The sequence below is a fragment of the Artibeus jamaicensis genome, unplaced genomic scaffold (genome assembly GCF_021234435.1).
Source record: "Artibeus jamaicensis isolate MK-2021 breed Jamaican fruit bat unplaced genomic scaffold, CSHL_Jam_final contig_2259, whole genome shotgun sequence".
Lineage (NCBI taxonomy): Eukaryota > Metazoa > Chordata > Mammalia > Chiroptera > Phyllostomidae > Artibeus > Artibeus jamaicensis.
This window is the reverse complement of record NW_026521468.1, coordinates 5,320,850-5,336,166: the sequence shown is the minus strand read 5'-3', so window position 1 is coordinate 5,336,166 and position 15,317 is coordinate 5,320,850. Positions and strand designations below refer to the sequence as shown.

The 15,317-nt window shown below is 49.9% G+C and overlaps 1 protein-coding gene across 3 annotated transcripts in view; it reads right to left on the bottom strand.

The window, feature by feature from the left end:
* TMEM94 (transmembrane protein 94) overlaps nucleotides 1-3,976 on the bottom strand; it is a 30,941-nt gene extending 26,965 nt beyond the window's left edge. For 2 of the 3 annotated variants that reach the window (XM_037157775.2, XM_037157774.2), the window contains exon 1: nucleotides 3,863-3,976. The gene's annotated coding sequence lies outside the window, so the exon portion shown is untranslated. The remainder of the gene's footprint in view (nucleotides 1-3,862) is intronic. The other variant, XM_037157776.2, reaches the window with a different exon arrangement.
* Between the last annotated feature and the right edge of the window lie 11,341 nt (nucleotides 3,977-15,317).

The window sequence follows — 15,317 nt, the reverse complement described above, 5'->3', positions numbered from 1 at the left end:
TCCTGCCCTTAGGTTCAAAAACCGTTGTAGAAAACGACTCTAAATTCCATTTCAATACAAGTGGCATGGCTGCCCAGAGCTCACTCATATTCAGGCTACACTAACAGACATGCCGTGTCCCGGGAAAGAGAGGGGTAAGTCTGAAACAAGATATAAGGAGACAGATTGGAGCTCAATAGGAGCTATATCTTTTACATAATTAGAACTGTATTTTTTTAAAAAATGCAAATAGGCTGCCCCGAGGCCACGGGCTCCCCATCAGGACAGAGATCCAAGCAGAGGCTGGGAAATGCCAAAGGTGAGGAACACATCAGGTTGCAAATAAGAAAGCGATGACTTTCTATGATCTCTTCTAACCCTGAGAGAGGATGAAACCAAGAAATCCAGGGGCTTCGACACATGAACAGACGCTCCACATCCACTTTAGAGAGGTGGCGTGCCCTTTTTAAACACGCCTTTGGGCCTCTCTCCAGTGTTTGTCCTGTCCAAGTGTTTCCCTATATTTTCCTGTCTACTAAGGGAGACTTCTACCATGAATCTTTTTTCCAAGAGGATCCTGAAATTAAGAAAACTGGGCTCATACATTTCCACTAAGATTTCTAGTTTCCCAAAGGTCCTGAAAGGGTCCCCTTGCCTTGGGAACCCCTCTCCTCAGTCCCTTTTGGCATTTGGAGCTGGCAAACCCCCAAGCAATCAGTGTGAGATGTGCCCAGCTTGACGCAGGCCACATGTGGGTCTAAATCTGGCCCTTCCCCTACTCACCATGCCACGTGATCAACTGTTTACTACTGTCCTGGCAGCCACAGGCAAAGCTTATTATTACACAAACCCCTGCTCACCAACCAAACCACACATTCTGGCTGGCAGGCCCATTCGGAAGGAAAACACCCCTGCCGCACCGTGGCCTAGCTCGGGCGCCCTTTAGTTCACCTGTGCTGTTGTCCACCAGTCCGGGCCTACCACGAAGCCAGGGCTCAAACGGTATTTTCTGAAGGAGCCTATCTTTTAGGTAAAGAAACACACTGTCATGGAAACAACACGGACACAATAACAGGGTACAAAAAATGACAGGCATCTACCATTGGAGAAGTGCCATCTGTGACCCAGGACCTTCTCATCTGGACACCAGGGACGGATTTAGAGGCTTTGTGTCTTCCCAACTCTCACTCACTGCCTTTGGAAGAGCTCACACTTGACTCGCCAGATGGGGTCCATTAAAGCCTTGGGTGTAGGTAACAGGTACATTAGCATTACCCCTCCCCCTGCAGAAACGGTTCCCTGAGCCCAGCACTAGGGGAAGAGCAGCTGGGAGGGGGGTCAGGAAACCCAAGGACTGTGACCTTCGTTTCCCATTTGTCCTGCAGGAGTTAAGCTTTTTCCGAAAGGCTGATTCTCAACACTAGGCGCTGGCACTCCCTAGCAACTTCTCAAAATAGAAATGTGAAGGGCTTTCTGTTTTCTCCCATCTCAAAGCCTGGCCTGGCTCTCCCAGTCTAATCTGCTGATGTCGGGTCAATACACAAGGAGCAGGGTCCGGGTAGGGGTTGGAGGGCGGTTAACTCTCAATTATTTGGCAAATTATCAAGGGGTTTGTTTGCGCTCCACCTCCCTGGTCAGTGTGCTGCTCCATGGTATCCAACTACAAGTGGTTTTCCTTCCGGCAGTTCTGACAAAAAGAACCAGTGAGCAATAAAGTCAAGTTAACATGGCAGCTAAAATAAGACTTGCAGAGTATTTGTGGAGTTCATCTGAACATGCTACCCCTACTTCCAGGCTTAACGACAGTCTATGCTCTGGTGTGTTTTGATCTTCGTGGTGATTTTCAAACTGTTTAATCCACATATTACTTTTATTTGCCTCTCTAGATAATGAACCTTATTTTTGCCTTTTAAAAAAATTTAAATCACCTCTTTGGAATACTACGATCAGCACTTCTTTTTGCCAAGATCACTATAAAGTCAAGCCGCAGTGGTATTTCTTCTTTCTTCAGTGGTTCTCACTCAAACTCTTCCTGCCTCTGCTCTGTTCTTACACAACACATGCCCCTTAGTAGCATCTCTAATGGCACCACAGTAGTTCCCAAAAATGGAGGAAGAGGCCACTCTGTCCTTACTCCGCCCCTCGCTGCCTTCCCTGAGAATCATGGTAATCATTTATGTCCCCAAATACAGAGAAAGATCACAGTAAACATTATGACAAGAAATCAGCCAGTGAACTGCCTGCTGGTGACTCAAAATTAATGGACACAAAAATGTATTAAGAACCTAGTAAGTGCTAGACCCTATGCTAGAGACCCTTTGTATACCATCCCATTTAAAGTTCCAACTCCCCTACAAGAGGCTCAGAGAAGTCAGGGAACTTGAGTTTCTCAGATCACACCAGGAAACAACGGGCTCCAGTGGATAAAAAACACACAAGGATCGCAACTCACAGGGCTCCAGCCCTGGCTCTCTGGGTCCCTGACCCTGCCTCTCCCAATAGTTAGCCTCCACATCTGTAAAACAAAGAAGTTAAAAATCCCCTCGCATAGCCCTGGCTGGTGTAGCTCAGTGGATTGAGCACGGGCCTGCGAACCAGACAATCGAGGTTCGATTCCCAGTCAGGGCACATGCCTGGGTTGCACGCTGGTTCCCTGCAGGCCAGTTCCCAGTAGGGGAAGCATGAAAGGCAACCATACATTGATGTTTCTCTCCCTCTCTCCTTCCTTTCCCCTCTAAAGATAAATAAATAAAATCTTTAAAAAATACTATTTAAAAAAAATCCCCTCTCCTCAGATTTAGAAGCTCACAGATAAGATGCATAATACATGAAATATGCACGTGTTTAAAAAAACAGAGACAAAACCTCCCTCTCCTCACTTCCATCTTCTAAGAGTACCAGACATAACCAACTGAATTATGCCACTAAAGCTGAATGCCCAGGATAAAGCATAAGAGAACTATCACCTCTTCCAATGTGCAAAATCGCATACCAGAAGCAAAAAAGACTCAATACGGAGCTCCCTCCTGTTTTCCCCCTCAAGAGCCACACAAAAACTCTGAGCAGAGGGTGGGTTGTAGCAGCACGTGACCGAATCAATGAGTGCACCAAAGTGCAGCCTATGGTTGCACCAATGAAAGGGGCACAGGGTTTCCCTCCAGTCTGGCACAGGGCACCAGACAGAGGCTCACACCAGCACATGAGAGACTGTAAGAACTGGAGCTTAGGGGTGTGCGGCAGAGGAATGAGAACACAGCATAGAAATCAGTTTATTGGATGCCAACTATTGTGTTCCTCTGGTTGCTTCCAATGAGTCTTTAAACGAGTTTGGTTACAATGGAGGGAAGGAAAGAAGGGAAAAAAAAAAAAAAGGACACAGAAGTCCGTGAGCTGGCTCTATCCATCGGGACACAGGAGTCTCGGTCAGCCCGAGGGTCAGGGCAGCAGCTGTGGGCGCGCGCAAGGGTGACAACCGTCTGTGTTGGGGTCGTGGTGGGGCCAGGGATGGGGACTCCCAGATGCCTATAAATACACTAGACGTCAGCGGCAGAAACCCTCTGGGCCAGGGCCCAGCCGCGACAAACCCCGGGCAGGTCTCTTTGTTGGTGAGAGAGTTAGATTTTTGACACGGGACCCCCACAATGGGCCTAGCCAGAGCCGAGGGCAAGTATGAGCACCTGGGGGTAAGAAATGCGCAGGAGCTGGAGGTCACAGCCAGTCCCTTGACACACCCTCCGAAGGGATCCCCAGAGGCCATTCCCGGGGTGCAGACCCCAGCCTCCCCTCCCCTCGGCCAAGAATCAGAGGACGCCTAAAGCGGAGCCCCACGCCCCCTTGCTCCCTTGCGCCCCTTGCTTCAGGCCATAGGGCTTCTCCTACTTACCCGAGCCCGAGGGCCTGTCTTCCTCGCCCGCGTCCAGTCCCTCCCCGCCCCCTCCTCACTTAGGGTTCCCTTCCTCCAGGGGCCACAGCCATGTCTGTTACTGGCAACCATAAAGGGACTTCCCTCCCTTCTTAGACAACGGAGACGCCATTTAACAAGCTAAAATTTTGGGCACCGATTGGTTCAAACTCGAGATGGGCGGAGATTACTGACTTATTATTGGCTGTGCGGCACGCTAGGCTGTAGCTGCAACCGCCCCTTTGGGAGCCTGGCGGAATCAAGTCCCAAGGGATCCCAGCCTGAGCGCCTGCAACTACCGTGCTCCTCGGGCGTAATAGCAAGGCGCTTTCTGGTGCAGAGGTCTTGACCAGTGGCGAGGGCAGGGCTTCCTCCTCTATTAGTTTCTTTACCCACTTGTCCTAAAAAGATGGATAGAGACATCCACCTCCACGCCCCCCCCCCCCCCCCCGTTTTAACTAAGCCCTTTGGAGATCGCATACTTTTAACCTCCGTCCTTGTTGCCTGGAACAAATGCCTAGAGACGCTTTGCTGGGAGTCCCTCGGGGACTACTAATACTGCGTCCGAACCAAAGCTGGCGAATGGAAGGTAATACTGTCGTTTTTTCCCTCCGCGCGGTTGAACTCTCAAGGGGAAAAAAAAAAGTTAAAAAATTTTTTCTAGAAAATTAGAGAAATCACCTGGGAGACCTCTCTTGGGAAAACAAAGCAAGACTGTGTCAGTATTTACTCCTGTTTTCCCTGAGATCCAAGTCTGGAGACTTGGTTTTTTTTTTAAGTCTGTTCATAAAATCAAAAGAGTCATAAGGCCCTGGGAAATAAGAACCCCTTCCTCCTGTTAAATGAATTTAATTATGTAGCTAAAAATCTCTCTTCTCAGCTGTACAAGAAGGTGCCATTTCAGTAACTAATCTTGTATGTTTGAGCTGTGTTAGCTGTTGCCTAAAAAACACTGGTAGAATCACGTCACTTTCCTGCATGCAAAAATCTTCTGTAGTTTGTTTCTGCAAATAGGCAAAGTCCATATCTCTCTGCCTGGCATTCAAAACCCTCATAAACCAACTGAGACCTGTCTTCAGGCTTAAATTCCCACAAGCTGAATTCTCCTGCAGCCATGCACATTCACCACCATCCCCTAAATCAGCTATTTTCAACCTTTCTCATCTCGTGGCAATGCAAAAACTAATTACTAAAATTCTGCAGCACGCTGATCTGACAATTAAAAAATAGATATAGTTTTGATTCATTCACCCCGTATGGCTATTGCTGTGTTGGCTGTTGTCATCATTTTTTTTAATTTGACAATCTAAGGGGAAAGAGGTCAGTGCCCCCGACTAAATAGCAAGGTATTGCATGTTTTAAAACATCTTGCAGCACACCTGTTGAAGTCACTGCCCTAAATGCACCTGGGACCCTACCACCTCTGCTCCTTTGCCGGAGAGGCTCTCTGTGCTTTGAAGTTTCCTTCGTATTATTAACAGATGGTGGTGGTCCTTGGCACCAATTCAATGCCAACAAGAATCCCCAGTTTGGAATGTGGCGAAGAAGGGAACTATTCAGGGCAAAACAGCTCAATTGTGACATAGCTTGGCTGCGAGGCAGCTCTGGGCCAGGCCACACGCCAGCTAGCCGGCTCTGCTCTGCTTCTCCCTAGTCTGCTTCGTGCTGTGCCACTGTGGTCCACTTTGCCGTAGTGGGCTCTGTTCTGGCCTGTGCTGCTCTGATCTGCTCTGCTCTGGAGAGACACCTTTGGTATTGCAGCTCAGACTGATCTTTAGTCCTCAGAGTAAAGGGGAAGTGCACTCCCAGAGCCAGAGGGGAACTGACTTATATGGACAGAAATCCCTGCCTGCTCCCCACAGCTCAGACCGGATGGGGAACGCCTCAGTCCTTCCTATTGGTTAAAATACGATTCCAGGAACTCCTTTGTAAGGGCTGGCTGAGATGGCAGAGAAGCTTTGCAGACCAGCAGGTTGGTGCAGAGGCAGGTAGTTCCGTGCGGGTGTCTCCCTGAGGTGCTATTTGCAATACCGGCCCCTGTATAGGCTCTAATCTTTAAAATTTGAGTCCAGTTAGCCACCAGGAGCCCTTCTTAGGAGGTGTCTTCTTTCTCAGGACCTACACTACCAATAAAGCCAAGATTCAATACTTGCCCATCCTATCTTGTAGGTCCACCTCGAATTCTACCTGCCCAAAAGCCCTCCCTGACTCTCCATCTTTGAAACTCTCTATGGCACTGTGCCTCTTGTTGCCTCCACTATGTCCTTTACAAAACTATGCTTTGTACACCATTGCTTTTATAAGACCTCAGGCTCCCTGAAGGCAGCTGGCCCGTCCTGGCAGTCCCCACCGCACCTTAGTCAGGGCCGAGTAGCCCGGGAATGCTTGCTGGATTGCACTAGTCAATGGCCTCTATCTTAATGTCTTTCCCCTTCATCCCAGAAGGTTTACGTGGCTACAGCTGGAAGGTTAACGAACGCAACATAATAATCCTGCCCTGCTCCACCCTGTACCCCCTCTACCCATGACCCCCACTCCGGCCACACTTGTTTCTCTCCTTCACTGGGTTTTATGAATGTTACTCAGCCAAACTGAACGGAGTGAGTGCCTGCCAGTTTTCGGGGGCTGTGCTGCAGTCCTTCATTACCTGACCGTCCCCTCGGAGTCTTCCCAGGCACACAACTTCGCTGAAGAAGTCAATCAAGTCACTGGAGCCAAAGCATGCCGATGCAACCACACTAACTTCACCTTGGCTAGCCCTTCGGTGGCTCTGAGGTCCCTATGGCCACATCTAGCTGGTTGTCTAGCAACCCCAGGGAGCTATACCAATCCTTCGTTTTTCTGCAGCCTCCCTTGTCTCGCCCTACCAAAATGGCCTTGATGAGAAGACGAGGACCTTCCAGTGGAGATTTCTCATCCACTTCATCTGCTCTCAGCATCTGCTCCAAGCAGGAGATGCTCCTCTCCCTTTCCCCATCTGTATCCTCAGTTCGTTGCCTGACCCCAGCCTAGTTCCCATTTCTAGGCTTAGCTCACATTGTTCACTGTGCCTGAAATGCCCTTCTCACCTCCTTTTGTCCTTTAAGTTCAGGGTGACTTGTCCCTGCTCTGTTTTCTCAAAAGTCCCTGTAGATAAGTGTATCATTTCACTTACCACATTGTTTTATATCTTTGGCAGGAAAATAATATCAATAATGCATTAGTATTCGCAGTCTCTCTCTCCCCCGCCTGCCCAGGAGGATGCTGCCTGCGCCTGTTAGGTGCCCAGATCACCCGCACACTGTCAGGATAGTGGGTGAAAAGTGGGATGGAGAAGGGCTGACTGAGCCCCGAGTGCTTTGGTTAGCTTCGGATAGGGTGGGGAGTTACCCGCACCTGAGGGCAGGGAGGTTTTAGAAGGGGGCAGGAGAAAGTGAAGAGAGAAGAGCTAAGAGGGTGTGGATTGAGAAAGAGCTGGAGGAAGTTTGGAGGAAGGGAAAGGAGAAGCTCTAAGGCAGAGTGAGAAATTCCTGTGGTGAACAGGTGAAAGCCCTCTCCCTTATTCCTCTGATACTAGAACAGTACCTGGGAGCCTCACAGGTAAAGGCAGAATCCTCCTTAGCAGATAGGAGGGAAAGGGAAATAAAAAGTAGGATTTTAAGAAGGTTTCTTGTAAATCGTTGATGTAATTCCCCCCTTGGCACTTTCCTCAAGAGGCTTCAAAAGGATTTAGAGTTTCATTGCAATTATTTTGGATGCCAACTAACTTCTCTTTGTGCCTAATTCTGTGCAGAGCTGGGACATACCATAGCGGGGCTTCATATAGTTAATAGCATCACTTATCTATGTGTCCTTTGTCTTCCTGTGGGCCCCTTGATGCCAAGGACTGTGTCCCATCCCCCTTTGTGTCACTACTGATTCACAAAGTACCTGGCACACAGCAGGCACCCACCAAATGTTGAATAAAAGAGCTGATACCCAATTTTCCCCTCTCTCTAGTATCCTCAATTGCTTCCTTTTCATTGGCTCTTTCCCCTAGCTGTATAAACACATTCATTGTTCTCATCTCTCTTAAAACAAAAGGAGGAGGAGGGTGCAGGCAAGAGGGAAAGAGAAGGCAAAGGGGAGGAGTCGGAAAGAGAAGGAGGAGCTAGGAGACGACCTTCAGCGTTAAATGGTCTGACCAACGTGACACTCTCTGCCATGCAGCTAAGGAATCAACGAGCAAGAGGCCCCTTCCCCTTCTGCGATGTTATGTCTCTGTTACTCTAGCCAGTGTGGTGACACCCAGGGACTTCACCTTAGCTGTCACCATAACAGAGACTCACTGCTTCACTCCTTTTGCGACCCCGTGGAATATCGGAGAGATATGACCGAAAAACTCGATGTCATGTGACTTTACAGAAGCTGTTTCAAAGCTGTCAAAGCAGCCTGGAATGAACCCCTTCAAAACTGACCGCTGACATTGCACGTGCTGTGTTGGCTTCCCTGCCAATCGGTCAGCACGTATTTACTGGGTGCCCGGGTGTGCCAGGCCTGGGCCTGGAGGCTAGGCCTTTGATGATGCACAAAATCGAGAGGATCCCTGCCTTCATGTCAGTATTGCAGCGGAAGAGACAAGACCTTAAACAGATAAATGATTACATGGCATCCTAATGACCGCATCTTGGGTGGCGCGGAAAGGCTTTCCTGAAGAAGTGATGTGGAAGCTGAAATCTGAAGGAAGACTGCAAGTGAGCCAAGCAAAGGGAACGAGGACAAACATTGCAGATGGTGGGGGCGGGGTATGAGCAAAGGCCCTGGGGAAGGAGGGCACGAGACTGAGGAACACAGGGGGACTCCTACTTAACTGGAGCAGGAACGGGGAAGGGCGGAGTTGTGAGAAGCAAGGCTGGAGAAGTCAGGGGCAGTTCATGCGGGGTCTTCTGCACCATGTTTAGAGTTTTGAGCTTCATTCTGAAAAACGACTGGCGGATTTTAAACTTAAGAGTGCCCTCGTCTGATTGGCACATATAAAAATCCTCAGTTTGGCTGCCGAGTGGAGAATGGATTGTGGAGAAGCAAGAACAGTCTGAGACCCCCCAGAGAGGAGGCTCTGAGCAAAAGAGCCCCTTGCTAAGGTGATAGCAGCCCGGGTGGCAAGACATTGATGTGTTTGACAGGTGCTGAGCAGGCAGACCAGGCCAAATGCAGTGACTGGTTGGACTGAAGTTCAGGGAGAAAGGGGGAGGAATAACTCCTAGGTTTCTACAGCCCGGATAGCATATGATGTCATTTATAAAAACAAAGTGCCTCTGTTCAGCCCCAGGTGCCTCGAAAAGGCCAGTTTGGCATTAAAAAAAGTATCATCCAGAAAACACACTTGCTTATTTATAAGGCTTCGCTTCATCTGGATTAGAGACGTGACAGGTGAGTCAGTAAACGTGAGTGGCTCGGCAGGGCTGCTTCACATTTTTGAACAAGGAGTGACACGCTAAGTCACGTCCAAGCAGAAACAAGCCTGTCCCCCTCCCACTCCAGCCTCCTCATCCTTGCAACATCCTTCCAGCCTCGTCATTTGTTTAAAGGTGGCAGGATGGGGTAGTGATTGCTTCAGGTCTGTGGGCTGAAGTTCTTTTGACGTGACTGAGATACTCACCACACTGAGAATTTGGGGCCCTTGCCAGAAATCAGCGTCAGGACCCGTGTTCTGCCAAGGGTGGGTGAGCAACGATCGTCGTTCAGACCGACCTCTGGCCGCTTCCAGGCTCTTCGAAAGGAGGGACCAGGTGGTCAAAGGAAGTGAGCAGTCAGTTCACACAAGAAGAAACCAAGTATTAGGCATTGATTTGCGGGGAGGGGCAATGATCTCACTAGTGAGCGAAGAATAATTCAATTAAAACGAACACAGAGGTGCCATGCCTACCTATTCAGTTAGGGCAAACAATAAAACGTCATGATGCTGAGGCTGTGGTTTGTATAAACTCATACGTTTATACATTATTTTTCTTAATTACGATGTACATTATTACAATGTCTTTGCTGGGCAATCTGATAGCAGGCAATAAAGACCCCGAATGATCGATTCTGTCTTGACCCTCTCCTGTTATGGCAATACAACTTCAGGAAGTAACTCCAAAGCGCTGCGTAGGTGGGGAGTAACTTGTACCTTAAACTCACCAACTTACACAACGTTATGTGCCACCCAGACCTTATTTTTAATAGGAGGGAGAGAAAGAATGAGCTAGGTTATTCTAAGGGTTATCCGTGAGGGTCATGGCGTGACTCAGAGCACAGTGTAGACATGGGGGGGTCCCGGATTATTGCCCAAGGGCAGACACCTCAAAAGGAGGAGTTTTCCTGAGGAAGAAGGCAGATGACCTGGAAACAGACATGAAAGCGAGGTGCTGCGCACTGCTGCTCCCCAAAGCCAAGAACCGGGGCTGCCTGCTCTGCTCCAGAGCTGCAGGGGAAGTGGGCCCTCCACGTGAAAGCCACTCCTTGGGAGGAGGGGCAGCAAGAGTGTCCCCGAAAGATGCTGAGCCTGTCAAGAGATCTTCCTCCCGAAGACACGAGGGCTTCAAGATAGTGCAGGAGGGAGGTTGGGAGGGAGACAGAGGTGAAGGAAATGGCCCAGAGGCTGTGACAAGGGTCAGTGGCCTGGCCTGGCCTTTGGAGTGGTGACTGAGCATCAGGGGTGGGAAGAAGGCCCAGTGCAACGAGCTGCAGGCCGAGTCTTCCTCAGCTGGAGAAGCCTCTCTTCTAAGTTGTGAGGGGTATCTGCAGAAGCTGCTCCTCTGATTGTTCACTCAAGAGGTCTTGGGGGGGCGGGGGGCACTCTGCGGTGAGTCCCGAGGACAAGGCGACTCTGACACTCGTGAGTCCTCCTGAAGAGCGAGCGTCGCCAGAGCAGAGCACACACACCACTTTCCCCACCATCACAGCATCTGGCTGCTGTCCCTCAGCAGAACTTCGGTCTCCGGGCAACCATGAGTGTCCGCCCGAAGGCCTCGTTCATGATGGCCCCAGCTGGAAAATGTCCACAGGAGAATGGACGGACATGATGTTGTACCCACCCAAGGGAACACCACGCAGCAGTAAAAATCAACAGACCGCAGTGTAAATGATCCCGCAGACGTGGTGCCGAGGGGAAGAAGCCGGACATGAGAGACTGCACCGTGTGATTCCATGCACATGAACTTCTAGGACAGTGATGGGGGTGGGGACTGACTTCAAAGGGGCATGAGGGAAATTGGGGGGGAGAGATGAAGGAAATGCTCTATATCTTATCTAAACATAGGTTTATACATTGATCAAAACTCATGAAACTATACCCTTAAAATTTGTGTGTTTTATTGTACTTAAATTACACCTCAATAAGATATTTTAATCTCCTCGCTCTGCGGGGAGTGATTTTGCCGCAGGGTTACTCAGCAACGTCTGGAGACATTTTCAGTTGTCACAACTAGGGGGCTGCTAGTGACCTCTAGTCAGGAGAGGCTAGAAATGCTGGAGACCTCCAGGTCCTCCTCATGCCCAGGAAGAGCCGCGCCGATCTTCCGGAGTGGAAGCCACACTCACTACTGCACAGCAGCAAGACCTGGGACTTTGCCTGCCGCGGTTGGGGGGTTGACGCAGCGCGAGGACCGGCTGCAGCCGAAGGCCCTGCTGAAGGAGGTCGGGGCCGTTTTCTGAGGAGCCGAGGACGTTATTAATTGCCTGAAGATGAATGAGAACACACCCTCCCCTGACACTTTTAAGCAGAGAAACGGGACAGTCAGGTTTGGGAGGAAGAAAGATGAATTTGTAGATGAACTAGAAAAAGGAGCCGGTGGAGACAGGAAGCCAGCGGACGTCTTCCAGGTACCAGCTGGCAAGACAGCCAGCCAGCCTTATTCCCAGCCCACCCCCACGAGCCGTCGCCAGCGCACGTGTCCCCAACACCAGCTCCACACTTCTCCGTCTGGCACTCTGGACTCGGCTTATCACGGCTTCTTAGCAGTGCGGGTGTGGGTGCCATGAGCACGGACGGGGCCCTGCTGGTTCTGAACCCCTCACAGGTGATCGGAGTGGCTGTTTACAGGCATCTACTCCTGTGTCCTGACAGCATCGCCAACAGCAATAGGGAGGACATGGTCTTTTGTTTAGGAAAATACTTGATCCATATTTTAAAGAAAGATGAGGCCCAAAATGCCTCCGTCTGCCAGCGTCAAACCAGTAAGAGAATAAGCCCAGATGCTGTGGGCTCATTCACCAAAAACTTGGAGTTGGCAAGAAAGAGAGGCAGGAGCAGAGAAGGGGCTGAGTAATGTGGAGGGAGGTTGGAGCCTGAACGGTGGAAGGGGCAAAGGCACTTCTAGGGAAAAAACTCCCTGACATGGATCCAAAGTTGCTCGTGTTTCTACAATGTAGTAAATCTGTGCACCTCCCCAACCCCACCCTGACCCTCAGTGGAAATATCTCCCTGTATAGGTGCCTGTGTGAGTGGCTGGTTTAGTAAAAGTTCAGGGTCAGGGGTGTGTTTCACGCCTCGGTTGGTGCCGTCCGATAAGGAACAACAACCACGCCCGTGGGATTGTGGGAGAATCCTGTTCAGCTGGGAACCAGAAGCGACCAAGAGAACACGGAAGGTCCTGCAGAGAATTCTTCCAAATGGGGCTTCACTTGATATTGTCTAAATGTAAAAGGACGCAGGAAGTCCCCTGCTGTATCCGAGCTGCGTGTGCACGCGGTCACCAGGGTCCTCTACCGCTGGGTGGGTCTGATCCGGTAGCTGCGCGCCTACGGGAGTGGAAAGCCGGCTTCCTCCCAGAGCAGCGGAACGTGCACTGGGCGGCAGAGGCAGACACGTGACTGCGACTGGACAGAGAGCTCTGGAGAAGCAGGAAACTGTCCCGCAGAGGAACGCTCTATGTCAGTGAATGTCCCGACGTGTAGGATAACAGACGCTCTTCCCAGCTGCTTTCAGCTCCTGGCTCTCCCTCTTGGAGATACCATATTTTTAGAACAATAAGACACACCTAGGTTTTAGAGTAGGAAAATAGGAAAAATTTTTTGAAACAAAAAAATGTGGTAAAATATTTAATAACCTGTAACCCTGCTCCACCCCCACCCCCACAGCAAGCCAGGTAAACTACATTCGGACTATAAGACGCACCATCTTTCCTCCCAAATTTGGGGAAAACTGTGTGCATCTTATAGTCCGAAAAATACGGTACTTTCTTCTGCTGGCTTCTGGGCCACCACTCTGTCCTGGTCCTCTCCCACCCCTCTGGTTCCTCCTGCTGCATCCCTTGGGCTAGCTCTGCCTCTGCCTCCAGTCAGTCCCTAGATATTGGCGGAGGGGAGGTCCTCCTCTCTTCTGGGTTATAGTCTCTATGTGGCCAAATGCAGGCCTGTGGTCCCTCAATACCATATTCATGCAAATGGCTCCCCCATTTCTATCAGCCTTAATCTCTCCTCTAAACCCCAGCTTCACGGACCCAACTGCTTACCTGACACCTTGACTCGGATGTCTAATAAGTATCTCCCATTTAAAACATCCAAAACCAAGCCTCTTCCCTGTACCAGTTTCCTTCTTCCAATGCCCCCCTTTGCAGCCCAAACCTGGATTCCTTCCCTTCCTCACTTCCCACATTCATTTATCAGCAAGTTCTCTCGGCTCCAACTCTGACTGACACCCCTAACCTGTCCACTTCTCATCTTAAGGAAAGAATCCCAGCTGAACAGGATTCTCCCACAATCCCACTGGTGTCCACTTCTCTCATTCCCAGCTCTGCCACCCGGTCCAGGCCACCATCAACACCGGCTGTGCGGCTGCAATAGCTCCTGACTGGGCTCCTGCTTCTTCTCCAGCTGCCCTGAGTTTGGTCTCTGCCCACCCACCAGAGGCGTCTGATTTCCACAGTATGAGTCAGACTGGGCCGCTGCCCGGCCTGAGCTCTTTGAATGGCTTCCCATGATACAGTAAAATCTCAGGTCCTTACTCTGGTATATTAGATTTCTATTGCTGCATAACAGATTGCCCCCAGTTTGGTGTTTATGAAGCAATGCACGCCTGGAATCTCGGGCGGTTTCTGTGGGTCAGGAATCTGAGAGCAGCTTGGCTGGATAACACCTGACTCTGGGATCTTTCGTGAGGTTGCCACCAAGGGGTTGACCAGTCATCTGAAGGCAATCCAGGGGAGAACAAGGAGGAAGCCCCAGTGACTTTTGTGTCCTATCCTTGGAAGTCACATGCCATCATTTCTATACTATCCTATTGGTTACACAAGACAGCTTTATTCCGTGTGGGAGGGGACCACACAGGAATTTAATGCTGAGAGGCAGGGATCACTGGGAAACACCTTGGTGGCTGGTTGTCACACGACCCTACATGAGCTGATTCCCACCCATGTTTTCAACCTTTTTTTCTACCGCTCACCCCTTACTGCTCATTACGTTCCAGCCACACTGGCCTTCTTTCATTTTCTCCAACACACTTGGTATGTTCCTGCCTCAGGACCTTTGCACTAGTGATTCCCACAGCCGGAGCGCCCCTCCCCGAGGGGTTTTCGCCATCAGAAGTCCCCTTCTCCAGGACGTCTCCCCTGAGCCCCAGGCTAGTGTGTCCTCAGGCACCATCATGCCAGCATTTTCTTTTTCGAGTACTGACCTCTATCTGCTACATTTTCTTGTTTATTTGTTCATCATCTGTCTCCTCTGCTAGGATATAAGCTGCATTTGAACAGGAAATAATGTCTATTTTGGTCACTGCTGCCTTCCCAGAACTTAGAACAGTTCCTGGAATGTATTCGGATGACTTTGACCGATGTGCGAATGGAGGGCTTTCCAAGGTCTGACGAGGTAGCCCACAAAAATATCCACCCAGCTCTGAATTCATGCTTTCTAAGCACCCTTCTAATGCAGCTTTGTGGGGTCCTCAAAGCCAGCTAGGGAACGTCCTGGGAGACATGTGGCTAATAATAACATCAGTAATAGTTCGTCCTCATGTGGGGTTTACTATAAACAGTCATGCCTCTGTGCTCAACTGCTTCAGTCCTTGTCAGACCCAGTGCTCGTGGCATTTTGACCAGAAAAAAAAAATGTTTCAGCCCTGGGCACTTGCTTGCCACTTGTCAGCGAGTTCCGGAATGCACTGACATTGAGCACGGAGGTACCGCTGTGCTAAGCACTGTGCTTTACATAAAAACTCATAATAACCCTATAAAGATAGGAATGTCACCATTCCCATTTCAGAAATGAGAACAAATGAAGCCAGAGGGTCCAAGTAACTGGACACCGGGGCACACAGCTTGAATGTGGGAGAATAGCATGCAAGCCAGGAAGTCTGGCTCCAGAAGCCAGGGGCTGTTTTTTTAATGGTCATTTTGAGATATAAGTCACACGCCATACAGTTCATCTATATTTTAAGTATATTTATTCATTGGCTTTTAGTATATCCAAGAGTCGTGCTACCATCCCCACCAGCAATGATAGT